The sequence below is a fragment of the Vulpes lagopus genome, chromosome 12, assembly GCF_018345385.1.
Source record: "Vulpes lagopus strain Blue_001 chromosome 12, ASM1834538v1, whole genome shotgun sequence".
Taxonomy (NCBI): Eukaryota; Metazoa; Chordata; class Mammalia; order Carnivora; family Canidae; genus Vulpes; species Vulpes lagopus.
This window is the reverse complement of record NC_054835.1, coordinates 40,829,981-40,848,272: the sequence shown is the minus strand read 5'-3', so window position 1 is coordinate 40,848,272 and position 18,292 is coordinate 40,829,981. Positions and strand designations below refer to the sequence as shown.

Genomic DNA, 18,292 nt, shown 5'->3' with positions numbered 1-18,292 from the left:
GACCTGGGCCTGGGAGGACAGGCCCCGGAACGCGGGCCTCGGCCCGGGGGAAGGGCGGGTGGCGGGCCGCGGAGGGGGGCCAGTCGACGCGACCCCAAGAGTCGGCCGCGAGCGCGGCTCGCGGGGGTCGAGCGACCCAAACAAAGCAGCATGCGCTGGCGGCCCAGTGGGGCCCGGCTCGGGGCCCGGGAGGGGACGCCTCTCGCAGCGGCGACAAGGGGCTGCGCGCGGCGCCCGCCCCTCCTGCACGCCGGCGCGCCGGGGGTTCCGGGTCCCTCCCCGGCGGCCGCGGCCCGGGTGCGAGGGGCCACGGGGCTCACGAGCGCGCGCCGGGCGGAACCAGGAAGCGGCGCGCGCTGGCGCGGGGCGCGCTCGGGCCGCGGTGCGCGAGCGGCGCGCGCGCCCCCGCGGGCCCCGGCGTGAGGAGACACGGCGGCCGGAGCCGTCACCCCGGGCGGGGACCCTGCGCAGGCGGCTACGCGCGGCGGCCCGGCCGAAGGAAGGAGCGAGCGGGCGGGCGGGCGGCGGCGGCTGGCGCCCGGAGGGCCGACGAGGTAGGAGCTGCTGGGCGAGCGCTGGGCGAGCGCTGGGCGAGCGCTGGGCTCGGGGCCGGGGAGCGAGGCCGGGGAGCCTGCACGGGCGGGGCCCGGCGCCCCGGCCGCCCAGACGCCCGCAGGGCCGCGCCGCCGCCGCCATCGCTCCCCGGGCCGCGGGGGCTGCGCGCTGGGGGCCGGGGCGCGGGGGCGCCGGGGCACGCGAGGGGCGTCGAGCCGAGGCGGGGGCGGACGGCGGGGGTCGAGTGGGGGGGCGGTGCGGGCGCGCGTGCCGGGGTGGGCGTGTGAAGGGCCCGGCGCCGACCCCTGCCGGTGGAGGGGGCTGCCGGCGGCCACCCCGCGCCTCCGGGTTGCGGTGCCAGGCAGCCCCTGGCGGCTCCTTGCCTTGCCTCCTTTTTCGAAAGGGGGATCTGCGACTCCCGGGGTGGGATGAGCCCGGGGGTGCCCGGTGGGGTGAGGAGGTGTTAGCAAGCCTCAAGGAACAGTGCCTTATAAGGAGTCAGGACAACAAATACGAACGTTTCGATCCGGCTCAGGGGTCGGGGATCCCACATCAGGACCCGCCAGGCCCCGGCTGGTGCGTGTGGCAGCGGGATGCGGCATGCTTTGTTTTGTTTTTTGTTTTTTTTCCCCCCCTCTTTCTTTCTTTCTTCTTCTTCTTCTTCGCTAGCCAGGGATAGTAAAAAAAAAAAAAAAAAAAAAAAAAAAAAAGCCCTGGTGTCGGGGGTAGATATGGAGAGTCGGAAGGCAAGTCGTGGTGTCACAAAAGCTGGTCTGAGGCTAAAGGAATCTGGCACGATGGTCAGGCTGATCAAAGAAGAAAAAAGAACTTGTGTGGAGCAAGAGGCGTTTGCAAACACTTGTAGCTAGCAGTGATGGAAAAGGCAAAGAAGGAAAACAAGTGCCAGCTTTTGGGAAGATGGGATTAATGAAAACCACAAGAATGTGAAAGGCAGAAAGAGAAGGGATCCTTCCCAGTTCTTGTTCTTGTCCCTCGTGAGCCTGTCAGACCTTTGTATCAGATAAATAGTACTAAAAGTGGGTCATAGAATGTTGGAGCTGGAAAGGACCCTGGGATTATGCTACATTCTCTTATTGTACAGATGAGGAAATTGAGGTCCCAGGTAGATGGAGTAAGTGGCCTGCTCTGTTGCCGCAGCTGTTCAGTCCTTCTGGGGCTGAAATGTCGGGTTGAGGACTCTCAGGTCAGTGCTCTGCCCAAAGCACTGTGCAGTAGATCTTTACCTAAATACAGGTCCATGGGATCCCTGGGTGGCGCAGCGGTTTGGCGCCTGCCTTTGGCCCAGGGCGCCATCCTGGAGACCTGGGATCGAATCCCACATCGGGCTCCCGGTGCATGGAGCCTGCTTCTCCCTCTGCCTGTGTCTCTGCCTCTCTGTCTCTCTCTGTGTGACTATCATGAATAAATAAATAAAATCTTAAAAAAAAAAAATTTTAAATATCTTTACCTAAATACAGGTCCATTAATTGTCGCTGGAATGTCCTCGGGGAATGCCCCTTGAAAGGGCTAGTGTGTCAACAAATTATTAAACAGGTTTATGTCTTTTTTTTTTTTTTTCCAGTCTTCAAATGGTGTTTATCATCTACTGGTATCTTAGGTTTCCAGTGTTTGGATAGCCGCCTGGGCCATAATAAGCTTTCAGCTGTTGCGTATATTATCTCAGATAATTTTGTTATTGTTCAATGGAGATAGCATAACTTTGCTTTTTTTTCTCAACTTTCTTGTTATTTGTTTATATTTTTCAGCTAGTAGGAGAAGATGTGTTTTATTTCATGTGCCTTTCATGTTTTTCTAATTTTATTTTGTAACACTGAACATTGGATCAGTTCTGATAATTTCAGATAGTGGAATCCTATTGATTGATTGACTTTTTATCGAGGCTTTGAGTTTTTTGTTTTGGTACCAATTTCCATCTCATGGCAGATTATAGTTGTTAGAATTGATAGTGTAACTGGGAGAAGGGGCTTCTGATTTTAAGAAAAATTTACCATTAGACAGTTTGTGATGTCATGTTTAAGTAAAACACTACACCTTTGGTCTGGTAAGTGTCATCTAGTAGATTACTTGTTTTCCAGAGCCTTTCAGAAGATGAAAATTTCAAGTGCCTGGTTGAGACACAGGGAAGGATTGGAGAGAGCTTTCTTCAAAAAAGCAAAACCTCAGAAAAAAAAGTTGATTTCTATCACTAGCAGTTTGGTTATTGCATAACTTGGAGCTGAACTACATAAAATCTTTGCTGTATACCCAACTCCATAAATTATCCAGCCTTCTCTCTTGTCCTGGCTTTTTCAGCATTCATGTTTTTGCCAACAGGATATTTTGGATTGTGTTAAGAAATTTAAGGTGGATATATTTCTTCCGTGGGTAGTTCGTGATATATATGATAGAAAGGGGGGAAAAAGTGCTATCATTGCTTGGAGTGTTACAACATAAATATTTTGGTCAGCACTTCCTATTGTGCCCCAACTTCTCATTTCATCTTCATTTTCTGGCTCTCAATTGATTTTTTTTAAGTGTTATTTACATATGCAGAAACCACATCAAGACTAGTAAAGGGTGCCATTTATTGCTCTTCTGGTACTGATGTCAAGTTTTTCAAGTTATAGTAGTGTTAGTATTCAAACTATTGGATTTGTGTTAGGTTTATATTTATGAATGTGCTTGTGGTGGTTCATTTGACTTGTTTTTGTGTAGGTAGATGATCGAGGTAATCTTATAAAGGGAAGATGTTATAAATAGGTAAATAACACATGCAAGATTAGATTGCAAGTTGAAGGTAGAATCAAAGGAAACTTAACTATTCTAGTGCCCTGTAAACATATATGAATCTCAAAAGTGTTCACAGATTTCTGGATATTCTAACTACCAGTGAGACATTTTTGCCTCTCTTGTTAGAGTATAGATTACCACATTATTCTTACAAAAGAAAGCAAAAACAAAAACCTTCCAGTTTTTATTAATTTGTCTTGAGTATCTGAGTATCTTTTAGAAAGATATCTGACAATTCCAGGTTACTGAGTTCTTCAGAAAAATAATATCCCTTTACTGCACAATAAAGTGTCAGAATACTTTGACTCCGGAACTTAATAAAAATAATGTTGAAAAGTTAGCTCTAAAGTACCAGTGTCCCCAATTTTGTGTAGTGGTTAAAGGAAAAAAAATTTTTCTTTAAATCTTAGCTTTGAAAAAAAAAAAAAAAATAAATCTTAGCTTTGTTAATAGAAGTGTTCTAAAATCGGAAGTATTTTTTCCCCTGCAATGTTGGAAACACAAGTTTTAGGCTTATTTCTGGGAATAAGAAAGTCAAATTTCACAATCTAGTTTCCATTGATCAGACTGGTTTTTTTTTTTTTTTTGTACATTTAAATCATGAGCATCACAGTGATAAAAAACTTTTTTGAAATTGTACTCATTTTTAATTATCCTTATTTTAAGTAGAATATTGACATTGGATCTTGTTAATGATGATAATCCCTTGTTACTGAAAAACTTAAGTCAGTTTGGAGATTTTACAATATAAATCTATGCTCTTTTTACTAATCAAAGAGAGGAGTAATTTATAGGTGTTAGATTTCTAGTTGGTTGAATGAGACCCTCACTTTTGATGGTTTCAGGGTTTTAGATGACGTTTATTACTTTTGTTAGTTTTGGGCACACCCATGACTTCCTTGGAAGGTATCTTTGAGGTTTGGTTTCCTTTTTTTTTTAATGGTAATATTGGGGTGGGGGTGCTTCCTGTTTGTATTTTCAAAATGAGGTCCACATGTTAACTTTCTGATACTGTCACATTTTAATTTTAAGCATATAAAGACAAGAATCAGATGACATGTCGTTTATCTTTGTCCATTGTACTGCTTGCTTCCTGACAGCCTTACTGAGCTCAGCCTGAATACCCAGTTAGGAAGGCAGGGCATTCCTGATTCTTTTCCCAACTGTCTTCAAGGTATAGCAGCCTCAGAAGGACTCTTACAACAAAGGTGCAGTTAACAGAAAAAAGGGGCTGTTGGTATCTGTCCAGGTACCTAGATAATGTACAGCACTAAGAGTTGAAATGTGTTCTGTGGAGCCTTGAACATCAGAATTTTAAAGAAGGGTTGCCTGGGGCTTATGTTTATATAGTCTAGAACCCCATGTATTAGAGTGATTATAGCAGGTTTTGTTTTGTTTTGTTTTGTTTTGTTTTGTTTTGTTTTTAATTCGTGAGAGACACAGAGAGAGGCAGAGACCTAGGCAGAGGGAGAAGGCAGGTTCCTTGCAGGGAGCCCAATGCAGAACTCGATCCCCACACCCCAAGGATCAGGCCCTGAGCCAAAGGCAGACACTCAACTGCTTAGCCATCCAGGCATCCCTGACTATAGCAGTTTTTCTGACCTCACTTAAGTCATACAGAATGTCTGGAGAATTTAATAAGAACTAGAACAAATTTAGGGTATGGTAGTAGAACTTAGGAGAAATCACCCTCAGCTATAAAACTCTTCTTTGACCCTCCTGGGTAATTTTTGTGTGGTATGTCACCTTTAACATAAATATTGGAATATGGGTTATATGGAGCCTTGAAGAGAAGTATATCCTTGAAAGGAATACATACAATATTGTTTCAGGGATTAAAGCTAGTGGCCTTTTCCTGGCTCTTAACCAACTATATTCTAAGGACTATAATGATGAGATAGACTCCAAATTAAATTGGCATTCAAATATATTTGCAGCTCAGGGGCATTTTATGTCTCCTGAATTTTCTTTTGTATCACATTAGTAAAGTCAATTACCATGTTGCACAGTTATGCATAATGCACTTTGCAGTTGAGCTTAATACAGATTATCTTGACCTCCCAGTCTCCCCTCCTCAATATTCAATAAAGGAGAAGTTATAATTTGTCTCATACTGGATATTTTCTTTCTTGGATTTATTCATAATAATTATATCCATTTCCTATGTATCATAGTACTATTAAGATGAAAAAACATATATTGATTGATAAGAACATTTATGTTTTGGAAGCTAGCTTGCAAAATCTACTCCAACATTCACTCTCCATTTATTACTCCATTGCTTTTGGCACTCTCTTTTTTAAAAAAAAATGTTTTCCAGATTTATTTCTATTATGTGAAGTATCTCTACATTCAGTGTACTGCTAGTTTTCTGAGGTGCTTGTGCTGACTCATTTTTTTAATTATACTAAGATACAGAGTATGATTTGAGAGCGACAATGAGATTCTCAGAAAATATGAAAACTTTCCTTTCTGACTAGTTAGAGAAAGGTTGGGGAAGACAAGGGGAAATACATCAATGAACCAATCAATTATTGTTATTTGTTGGGATTAATTTGATGACTAATATTTTCAATGCCCATCAGGCTAGGTAAAGGGAATTTGGCTTTACCCTGTAATGATAATAGGACAAACCCAAGTATTTTCTAATACTGCTTGTTTTCCCCTGGTTGGGGATTTTTTTTTTTTTTTTTTTTAGCATATGGGAAATCAAGCCAAAGTTACCAGTAACAGCCACATCCATTATTTGTATTAAAAACAACTATTTACCACTCTGGGCTATAGCTCTACGTATCAGGGGCTCATCTGGGAAGATGTTAATAGTTATCTGTATAATTATTCCATCTTTCAAAAAGTGATCAGAAAATTGGTTTAAAAATATTTCAAATTGGGATGGCTGGGTGGCTGCCTTTGACTCAGGGTGTGATCCTAGGGTCCCAGGATCAAGTCTCGCGTCAAGCTCCCTGCATGGAGCCTGCCTCTCCCTCTGCCTATGTCTCTACCTCTCTCTCTCTGTGTCTCTCATGAATAAATGAATAAAATCTTTTTAAAAAACTACTTCAAATTATGTCCAAAGCCTAAAAGTGGAAAGATAACAAAAATAATACCTAACACTGCCCACTTAAAAGTGTGCCAAGCAGTGTTATAAGCTCTTGCCATATTTTAACTTATAATCCTCAAAGGAGAGAATATCATTTTCAGATGAAAGATGAAGAAATGGCCACAGAGAAGTTAACTTGTCCAAAGTCATATTGCTAGTAATAATGGCAAGACTGGATCTAGACCCAGGACAAGCTGACTCTGTAGGCTGTGTTCCTAACCACTGCACTGCAAACGAGAGCAGGCAACTGCAACTTTGCAATAACATTTGGTGTCTTTAAGGCTTATATTTCTTTATTTGTGCTCCCAAATGGACTCTTGTTTATTTTTAATAGAAAAAAATATGTATTTAGAAATTTTTAGTTTATGAATGTGATAAGTATTTTTCCAACTAAAGTATATAATCATGGTAGAAATTACATTAAAACAGAGAATGTCTTGGGGATCCCTGGGTGGCGCAGTGGTTTGGCGCCTGCCTTTGGCCCAGGGCGCGATCCTGGAGACCCGGGATCGAATCCCACATCGGGCTCCCGGTGCATGGAGCCTGCTTCTCCCTCTGCCTGTGTCTCTGCCTCTCTCTCTCTCTCTCTGTGACTATCATAAATAAATAAAGATTAAAACAAAAATGTTTTAAAAAAAAGAAAAAAAAACAGAGAATGTCTTAATTCTGACTATAGATTGTCCTTTGTTGTTCTGCCACTAGCATTATCAGATATATCATAGAAGAGCTATAAACTATCTCCTTGGCCTCTTCTTTACAAACAAAAGGATCATTTGCACCAAGTTAACATGTAACATATTTGTTTATTGAAAATGCAAATACCCAGTTCATTTTATTTACAACTTTATTTTGAAGGGATTTGCAACCCTATTCTTGCTGTATTGAAGCTTTTTAGAGTTACTAATTGTGATTTCTAAGAATTTTAATTTGGGGTTTAATTTTTAAGGCAACTGAAGCAATTATTGTGTGTTTAGAGCTATGCAAACGCCAGAAACTAGAAACTAGTCTCAGAAATTTATTCCTTTTTATATGCAGTGGTCTCAGTGTTTTTCCTTGGAGGTAGATTGTTGTGAAGTTAAATCTTGGAGACAGAATTCACTACCCTAAAGTGTAGTAGTTTGAATTTGAGAGGTCAAGTCAGAGAGAAACTCGAATTCCCTGAGCAGAGGGTATAAACTTGTTCAAATAAACAGAGGATGTTGTCTTCCAGGATTGTCAAACTGTCACCTTTGACCAGGGTTGAATTTTCTTTGAATGTTGACAGAAGTTACAATGTCAGTGGAAAAAGCTTAATGTGAAGTATCTATAACTCAGAATTTCCTTATGTTTGTGTCAGTGAGATCCTACAATTAAAGCTGTTTTTTTTTTTCTTCTGTGTCTGATGAGTTTTAAAAAGCCTTCAGTGGGGTTTTCCATCCTTGAGGTAAGAGTAAATTAGAAAGTTTGTAAGAAATTATTTTGTGTTGTCTAAAATTCAGAGCCTATAATCTGTGGCAGATTGTTATGTTTTTTTTTTAATTTTTATTTATTTATGATAGTCACACACACACACACAGAGAGAGAGAGAGAGAGAGAGAGAGAGAGAGAGAGGCAGAGACACAGGCAGAGGTAGAAGCAGGCTCCATGCACCGGGAGCCTGACGTGGGATTCGATCCTGGGTCTCCAGGATCGCACCCTGGGCCAAAGGCACGCGCCAAACCGCTGCGCCACCCAGGGATCCCAGATTGTTATGTTTTTATAAAGAATGAGACTTAATTCAACCTGTAGAAAATGTGTTAAATAAGCTGCATTCACAAATGCCATTGTAGTTTTTGTTTTTTTTTTTTTTCCATAGTAGTATTTGTAAATAGAAACTTTTGAGCCCTTAATCTGTTAAAGTACTAAAAATTACATTTATCAGCTTTATTTAATTTTTTTCATTTCTTTTTTTTTAAAGATGTTTTATTTATTCATGATAGACATAGGGAGAGAGAGGCAGACACACAGGCAGAGGGAGAAGCAGGCTCATGCAGGGAGCCCGACATGGGACTCGATCCCAGGTCTCCAGGATCACACCCTGGGCCAAAGGCAGGCGCTAAACTGCTGAGCCACCCAGGGATCCCCAATTAGCTTTATTTTTTCTCAGAATTTATTTACTTATTCATGAGAGACACAGAGAAAGGCAGAGACAAAGGGAGAGGGAGAAGCAGGCTCCCTGCAAGGAGCCTGATGCGGGACTGTATCCCAAGAGCTGAAGGCAGATGCTCAACCACTGAGCCACTCAGGTGCCCCAAATTTATCAACTTTATAATGCAGCATTCTACAAGATTAAGATAGTCATTTGTAGTTTGACTAGGTAAAGCTTTCTCTCAGAAATAATTTTAATTTTATGTTTTCATTTTGCTTCGTGTTTCTAAAATATTTTGGTAATCTTTTATGCTTGAGAAAAATAGCAGACTAGAGATCTACAGAAATACATAGCTCTTTACAAAATGAAACAGTCCACCCTGTGGGTTTATATTTTACAATTTGTGATCTGTTTCTGATAGAAAGTGAGAGAGAATTACCGTGAGAACTGGACATTATAGAGCCTTACTCAAAAGATATGGAAAGCCTAATAGGTACAGATGCAATGCACATACTCCTCTTTGTGTTGTTACTGTTTCAATTATGTAATGATATAAGGAAACTCTGAACCTATCCTGAGCATATTTTAAAGATAAGTTTATCTTGAAATGAGTTTTAATATCAAATAAAAATACTGAATTCATTGTGATGCATATAGATTTATCTTCCTCCTTAACTGCTGAAGGTATCAAAACAAAATAGAAAATATTTGACTTCCTGAATGCCATGGCTACAGTTAATATGCTGAATTGTGATGAAGCAGGATTCCTTGATTTTGCAATACCAGAGCATAGCACATAATTTTAGAAGAATGGACCCTTTAGTAAGTTATTACCTTAAGCACACATTTTAAATTATGTCCTAGAAATATGACATTGTCAAAATTTATGGTTTTGAATTTCTATTACCCAAATGTGAGAAATTCTAGTTTGAGAGAACTTTGTAATACATTCCAGTTCTGTTGGTAAATTTGAACAAGGCAAACATAAAAACTAGCCAGTGGCTTTTATGGAATAACTCATAAAAGAAAAAATATATATGTAAGTGCATAAATATTAACAAGTTCCTTATGTCAAAAAAATGCCAGAAGCCAAAGATAAATGACAAAAATAAGAAAAACATTGCAAACATAGATGGCAAAAGGTTGTGGGTTAATATTATTGTTGTATTTATTTATTTATTTATTTTTAAAAGATTTTATTTATTTATTCATGAGAGACACAGAGAGAGAGGCAGAGACACAGGCAGAGAGGGAGAAGCAGGCTCCATGCGGGGAGCCCGGGTGGCCCAGTGGTTTAGCGCCGCCTTCAGCCCAGGGCCTGATACTGGAGGCTCCGGATCGAGTCCTGCATCGGACTCCTTGCATGGAGCCTGCTTCTCCCTCTGCCTGTGTCTCTGCCCCTCATGTGGGACTCGATCCCGGGTCTACAGGATCAGGCCCTGGGCTGAAGGCTGCGCTAAACCACTGGGCCACCCGGGCTGCCCTGTTGTTGTTTTTAATAAAGTTTGTTTGTTCGTTTGTTTAATGAGAGAGAGAGAGCGCACACATGTGTGTGTGTGTGTGTGTGCCAGCCAAGCAAGGGGAGGAGCAGAGGGAGAGGGACAGGCAGATTCCTGCTGAGCACAGAGCTGGATTCGGGCTTGATCCCATGACCCCGAGATCACAACCTGAGCTGAAACCAAGAGTTGGATGCACAACTGGCTGAGCCACCCAGGTGCCCCAGGTTATGGGTTAATATTAATATATAACGAATATATACCAAAATTAAAAAGATGGTCTCCCAAAGGGAAAATGAACAAAAGAAGAGTTACAAATGCTCAGCAATCATATAAAATTATGTTCAGTTGCACTAGAAATCAAGAAATGCAATAAAACAATTACATGATTTTTCCACTGAACAGATTTACAAAACTAAAAATATTGAAAAAATAAAAACAGTGTTGCTTAGGAATGTGGGGAAACTGACACCTTCATATTCATTGGTCAGCTGTAAATTGGTACTTTTTTTGAAAGGCAGTTTGATGTATGTATTGAAAGAATTAGAAATGGGCATTCCTTTTGACCTAACAGTTCTATTTAGAGGACATCCGAAATATATTAAAAGATTTATATATAAGGATGTTCCTCATAGTGTTATTTATTTATTTATTTATTTAAGATCTTATTTATTTATTCATGACAGACGCACAGAGAGAGAGAGAGAGAGAGGCAGAGACACAGGCAGAGGGAGAAGCAGGCTCCAGGCAGTGAGCCTGATATGGGACTCGATCCCAGGTCTCCAGGATCACACCCTGGGCCAAATGCAGGCACTAAACTGCTGAGCCACCCGGGGATCCCCATAGTGTTATTTAAAATAGCAACAAATTGGAAAAAAACTTCAGTATTCAGCATTAGAGGATAAATGAACTAAATTGAATATTTTATATAATGGAATACTATTCAGCCATTTCAACATGTTATAAAACAATATTTAATGATGTAGGTAAAGTTTACAATATATTACTAAATGAAGAGGCAAATTGCAAAGCACAACTGTGCTTGGAAAAGTATAATCATTGAAAACATATTCTGCGTTATAGGATTCTGGGTGTGTGCGTGCATGCGTGGTTTCTAAGTGTCTTCCCATTACAAGTAATAATAAACGGAATACTTTGTGTTCAAGAAAGAAGTTATTTTTAATGAATGGAAAAAGAAAATATGAGATATATATGTGTAACAATATTATTTAGCTATAAAATAAGGAAATCTTGCCATTTATAACAACATGGATGAATCTAGAGAGCATTATGCTAAGTGAAATAAGTCAGAGACAAATGCGGTATGATCTCACTGATATGTGGAATAATAAAAGTAAAAAACCAAACTCATAAAAAAAAAAAAAAGATTGGTGGTTGCCAAAAACAGGGGTAGAGGACTGTGTGAAGGTGACCAAAGGGTACAAACTTCCAGTTACCAGATGAGTAAGTTCTGAGTATGTAATGTACAGCATGGTAATTATAGTTAACTGTATTGTGTATTTTAAAGTTGCTAAGAGAGTAGATCTTAAAAGTTCTCCCCACACACACAATTGTAGCTATGTGAGGTAATGGATGTCTTTTTTTTTTTAAGAGTTTATTTATTTATTTATTCATGAGAGAGACACACAGAGAGGCAGAGACACAGGCAGAGGGAGAAGCAGGCTCTATGCAGGGAACCCAATGTGGGACTCTATCCTGGGACTCCAGAATCATGCCCTGGGTTGAAGGCGAAGGCAGGCGCTAAACCGCTGAGCCACCCAGGGATCCCCGGTAATGGATGTCTTAACTAACCTTATTTTGGTAAATGTTTTACTATAGATATATGTGTGTATATATATGTATACACACACATACATACATATGTCCAATTACTACATTGTATACCTTAAACTTACACAATAATTTATGTCAGGTATGTTTAAATAAAGCTGAAGGGAAAAGTTAAAACGACTTTCGTGTGTTGATTTGGAATGAGAAACTTATTTTTATTTTCAGTTAGTATTTCCTTTTTAGGAGCAGAAAGTGAGTAGTTTGTGATGTTTGTGTTAAATATTTCCCATAGTATATTTATTTGGTGTGGTTTATGACTTTTTGTTAAAGAACCATATTAAAACTATTCTAATTTTATATTTAATGTTTTCAGAATCAACATAATTTGAACTTGAGGACTGAGTTATTTCCTATATTTGGTGGAATGGTCCATATTTTTATATATAAGCTGATGGTGAATTACATTGTTTTTATAATTGTAATGAAGAGATTATATTGCTTTATTTGTGTATGTGCTCTGTTAAGCTACCATTCTTTTTTTTTTTAAGATTTATTTATTTATTTATTTATTTATTTATTTATTTATTCATTTATTTATTTATTCATGAGAGACAGAGAGAGGCAGAGACATAGGCAGAGGGAGAAGCAGGCTCCTTGCAGGGAGCCCAATTTGGAACTCCATCCCGGATCCCGGGTTATCACGCCCTGAGCTGAAGGCAGATGCTCAACCGCTGAGCCACCCAGACGTCCCATTACCATTCCTTTCATGTTGAAGATGTGTTTTTGTTTTTTTGTTTGTTTGTTTGTTTCAACTTTTGGGAAAAAAAAGTTAGGTCTAGTTTATTTTAACATGTGGTAACCCTGTGAACATTGTATTATTTCAATATATTTTGTGTATTTCTTTTGTACTGCTTTCTCTTTCATGATGATACCTACAAAGATTGCTAGGTTTATGGATTTTTTTTTCTTGTAATCCCATTAGTCATGCTTAATGACTTCTCTAAATGTTTATTATGTTATTCATTTGGGACTATTTGGTAAAGGAAATCTCTAGTGAAAGATATTTTCTCTTGGGTGTATGTCATTTCTAATACAAGAGACTTGTATTCTGCCTTAATTAAATTCACATTAAATAGTTTCTTTGTAATTAGATTTAGTGTTTAAGAAGTGTTAAGTGTTAAGTTTAAAGGAGAAAAATGAAGATAAATTACAAGTTGATGTTTCAGAAGAATTTTGGTGCACAAGTATTTAGGTCTTAGCACTTTTGCAGCAAATAAAATTACAGTCTTAAAATATATATATTTGAACCCAGCAGAAGACTTACTTATTTTATTTTTAAAATTTTAAAGATTTTATTAGAGAGAGAGTAAGCATACAAACTGGGGGACGGGCAGAGGGAGAGGGACATGGATACACTCTGCTGAGCAGGGAACCCAACTCTGGCCTTGATCTTAGGACCCTGAGATCATGACCTGAGCGGAAGTCAATCGCTTAACCAGCTGAGCCACCTAGGTACCATAAGATTTTTTTTTTTTTGAAGTAATCTCTACATCCAATGTGGGGCTTAAACTCACCACCCCAAGTTCAAGGATTGCATGCTCTTCTGACTGGGCCAGCTAGGTGTCCCAGGCCTACTTATTTTATGTAAAATTCAGCTCGTTAAAAATCTTCCTTAACCTGGATTGTGCCATATAATTTATTATAATGGAATTTGCTGTAACAGAATTTTAAGTCAGTTTTGAGAATACTAAAACATAAGAGAAATCATATAGTACTTTTTAGTGCTTTGTAAACCTAAATCCATAAAATAGTTAAATGTATAAAGATAAATATTTTCATGTATTAAAGTTAAAACCATAAGCATATACTGCCCAGGATGCCTTCATAAATAAATCCTGTTGATTTTCTGGTTCTTTTTTGCTTATTATTTCTTAAACTTCTCTGCCTCCTAAAAATGTGATCAGTCTCATTTAATCCAAAATTGTTTTCCTTTGGCTTCAGTGTATTGATCATTGCTGATTTTCTCTCTCATCTGTTTTATCACTATGATATTATTATGATCAGTTAGAATAATCCCCTTTCTTCTATTTTTTTTCTGCAATTTTTATGTTTTTATTTGAGAGAGGGAGTATAGGCAGGGAGAGGGACAGAGGGGCAAGCAGACTCTCCACTGAGCAAGGAGCCTGTTGTAGGGCTCCATCACATCCCTGAGATCATGACCTAAGCTAAGGTCAAATGCTCAACCTACTGAGCCACCCAGGTGCCCCTCCTCTTTCTTCTTTTATGTATCTGAATCATACTTACCAAACCATGAGATTCTTTAAAAAATCATATAAATTTGGAGCCTCAAATTTAACATCATAACTTTTATAATATAGCATCAGCAAACTATAGAATATATTTTTAAATTAAGATATAAAATGATTGGGCACTTGGGTGGCTCAACTGGTTAAGCATCTGCTTTAGGATCAGGTCATGATCCCAGGGTCCTAGGATCAAGTCCTGTGCTCTGTCCCTGCTCTGCCTTTTAAAAAGGTATAAAATGATTTATTGCTTTCTTAATTTAGAACTAGTTACTTTTTAAAAATTTTTTTTATTTATTTATGATAGTCACACAGAGAGAGAGAGAGAGAGGCAGAGACACAGGCAGAGGGAGAAGCAGGCTCCATGCACCGGGAGCCCGACGCTGGGTCTCCAGGATCGTGCCCTGGGCCAAAGGCAGGCGCCAAACCGCTGTGCCACCCAGGGATCCTGTAGAACTAGTTACTTGATTGTGTTCTAGTCTTTTTTTTAAAGTTTTTTATTTTTTGTTTTTAATTTGAGAGAAAGAATGAGAGTATGAGTGGGTGGGATAGGGAGAAGCAGATTCCCTGCTGAGCAGGGAGCCTGACCTGGGGCTCCATCCCCAGACCCAGGGATCATGACCTGAGCCAAAGGACGCTTAACCTACAGAGCCATCCAAATGCCTCGATTGTGTTCTTTTTTTAATTTTTTTTTTTAAATTTTTTTTTTTTATTTATTTATGATAGTCACAGAGAGAGAGAGGCAGAGACACAGGCGGAGGGAGAAGCAGGCTCCATGCACCGGGAGCCTGATGTGGGATTCGATCCCGGGTCTCCAGGATCGCGCCCTGGGTCAAAGGCAGGCGCCAAACCACTGCGCCACCCAGGGATCCCCCTCGATTGTGTTCTATCTAGTCTTTTGTCCGATTTTTGAGAACTTGGTTATTTCTCACAATAAGATAAGTCTTCCCCAAGTCTGTAAATCTTAAGGTTATCTCTTCAAAGGAGCTCAAATATATGTAACATTCAAAAGATTAAAAAAATATTTCTTTCAAAAGTTATTATAATTTTGTTTGAAACTCTTTAATCTGCTTTTTGTTTCTTAGCTGCCAGAGAGCTTTGTGTGTATGTGTGTGTGTGTGTGTGTGTGTGTATGTACTTAAAAATACTTCCAAAGTGAGTAAAGAAATTTATTTCAAAATTTTCCAGTAATTGGGCTATCGGTTAAGGTAAGACTTAGTAAATATTTGTTGACTGGTGAATGAATGGGCTGTATAATCACAATACTTTTTAAGGCAAAATTAGATAACAACTTGCCCCATTAAACTGTATTTGCTAGGGGTTCTTAACTGTTTGGAAATGAGGGGACCTTTTGAGACTCTAATGAAACCATTGACTCTTCCCAGTAAAATACACATACACATAAAATTTTGCATATGTTTCAAGAAGTCCGTGGACTTGGGTGGCTCAGTGGTTGAGTGTCTGCCTTTGGCTTAGGGCATGATCCCTGGGTGCTGGGATCAAGTCTCACATCAGGCTCCCTGTAGGGAGTCTGCTTCTCCCTTTGCCTATGTCTCTGCCTCTCTCTCTCTGTGTCTCTCATGAATAACTAAATAAAATCTTAAAAAAAAAAAAAAGAAGTCCATATATTCAGGCTACAAACCCCTAATATAAACAGCCAGCCTTCATTAATACAGGTAGTGGAGGTGGGGGCATATGGAGAAGAGATAATAATCCAATTTACACAATGTATACTTATTTTAAAACCTCTAGCCTAATTTTCTTACCTGGGGGCTCAGGAAGGACTTATTTACCCCCAGAAATTCAATAAATATCAATCTACTTCAATATTCAAAAGGTCTATTTCATTGCATAGCCCTAGCATAATTTAATCTACTAACATCTATTAATGGATATTTAAGTTGTTTCCAGTTTTACTTTTTTATAACCAATTCTGTGGTGTAGATTCTTGAGTGGGTGTTTTTGCATTTACTGGACCATCCTTTTATTTTTTTAATTTATTTTAAATTTATTTTTAAAGATTTTATTTATTTATTCATGAGAGACACAGAGAGAGGCAGAGAGAGAAGCAGGCTCCATACAGGAAGCCCAATGTGGGACTCGGTCCCAGGACTCCAGGATGACTCCCTGGGCGGAAGGGAGGTGCTCAACCACTGAGCCACCCAGGCATCCCTGGACCATTCTTTTAATGTAAGTTCTAGAAGTTAGAGTTGCTGAGCAATTTGCATAAATAGTTCACCCTCCAGAGAGACCATTCAAAAAACACCATTGGTAGTTAACATGCTTACTAAGAACTAGTGTATGATGAGGATGGCCATTTCCCCATATCTTCCATGACTAATTATCGATAACCTTTATATCTTTGCTGGTCTCTATATTTTTATTTCTTTGATTGATTTCTAGCAAGGTTAGACAGTGCTTCACATGTTTAATGGCCATTTTGTTTCTTCTTTGTCATTTGCCCTTTTATATAATTTAGCTAATTTTTTATATAGCTGTTTGAGTTTTCCCAAAGATCTTTCTGTCTTATGTATTTCCTCTCAGGAAATTACTTGCCTTTCAACTTTGTGTAGTATTTTTTTGCAGTACAAAATGTTAAATTTTTATGTTGTCTAATTTAATAGTCTTTCTTCTCTGATCTGGGTATTAAGACATTCTTAGAAAAACCATCTCTACCCCAAAACTATAAAATTTTCATTTGTATTTTCTTTTAGACTATTTTGTGGTTCTATTTTTTGCATTAAGTTTCTCCATTCATCTGGAATCTATTTCTGTATAAGAAGTGAAGTGGCAATGTAGCATTGTTTTCCTGAGAACAATACTATTTATTGATCACTCACTATATGCCAAGCATTGAGCTAAATATTTCACATGTATTAACAATTTTAGGGCAGCCCCAGTAGCGCAGTGGTTTAGCGCCGCCTTCAGCCCAGGGCGTGATCCTGGAGTCTGGGATCGAGTCCCACGTCGGGTTCCCTGCCTGGAGCCTGCTTCTCCCTCTGCCTGTGTCTCTGCCTCTCTCTCTCTCTCTCTTTCTCTCTCTGTGTCTCTCATGAATAAATAAATAAAATCTTAAAAAAATTTTCTAACCTAAACCAATTCCAAATGGTGAGCTAGTTATTAAAAGAAAAAAAAAAACCACCATTCCCCACCATCTCAGCTCCCTCTTTGTATACTGATAAAGTACATGGTTAACATATATTTTAAGTCCTCATAGCTGTTTAGATCCATTGCTTCTTTGTTAAGTTCCAGAGATCAGTGTGTCTCTGAATATATCCCATTATTTTAATTATTGGACATTTTATTTGGTTCATTACAGTTTTTTCAGAGAGTAAGTCGGAGAGGTGAGAATTTTTGTGGATTGCCTCGGAAATAGGCATTAGGATAGATTTTTTTATCTGACTCAAAATGAATTTCATTCTTTGAGCAGATGGTAGATAATCACCAGTAGTTCCATTAAAGATACACTAGATTTAGTCTTAAACATGTGTTCCTATAGAAATAGTAACAGAGTAGTAATTTTTTAAGATAATACTCTGTCCACTTTCAACTCCCAATAGTGTAATTTCATTATGACATTTCAGTAAGTTATAGTAAAGCTTTATTTTTTTAATTTAATTTAAAAGCTTAGGATTGCTTTCAAAATGTTCTTCTAACCAAAACATTGAAGGAAAGTTATACATGTTACAGATAAAACATGTATGAACTAGAAAAATGTACACAAGAGTTATATAGGGATATGTAAAATATTTGTTATGGATAAGCACAGTTGAGTACAAATACAAATGCAGTTTTCTAGTAGCTACCTTTATTTTTTTAATACATTGAACTTTATTGAAATGAAGAACGTTTGTTCATCAAAACCACCAAAGAGTAAAAAAACAAGCTACTGAGAAGATATTTGCAACATTTATCACTAGTAGCTACCTTTGAAAAAGCAAAGAGAAACTAGTGAAATCAATTTTTTTAAAAATTTTTATTTATTTTTTACTTTACGATAGTCACAAAGAGAGAGAGAGGCAGAGACACAGGCAGAGGGAGAACCAGGCTCCATGCACCGGGAGCCTGATGTGGGATTCGATCCCGGGTCTCCAGGATCGCGCCCTGGGCCAAAGGCAGGCGCCAAACCACTGCGCCACCCAGGGATCCC

The 18,292-nt window shown here is 39.4% G+C and overlaps 1 protein-coding gene across 2 annotated transcripts in view; it reads left to right on the top strand.

Moving 5' to 3' along the window:
• Positions 1-410: 410 nt before the first annotated feature.
• Positions 411-18,292, top strand: part of STAT5B (signal transducer and activator of transcription 5B) — a 70,720-nt gene continuing 52,838 nt past the window's right edge. For both annotated transcript variants that reach the window (XM_041724589.1, XM_041724591.1), the window contains exon 1: positions 411-554. The gene's annotated coding sequence lies outside the window, so the exon portion shown is untranslated. The remainder of the gene's footprint in view (positions 555-18,292) is intronic.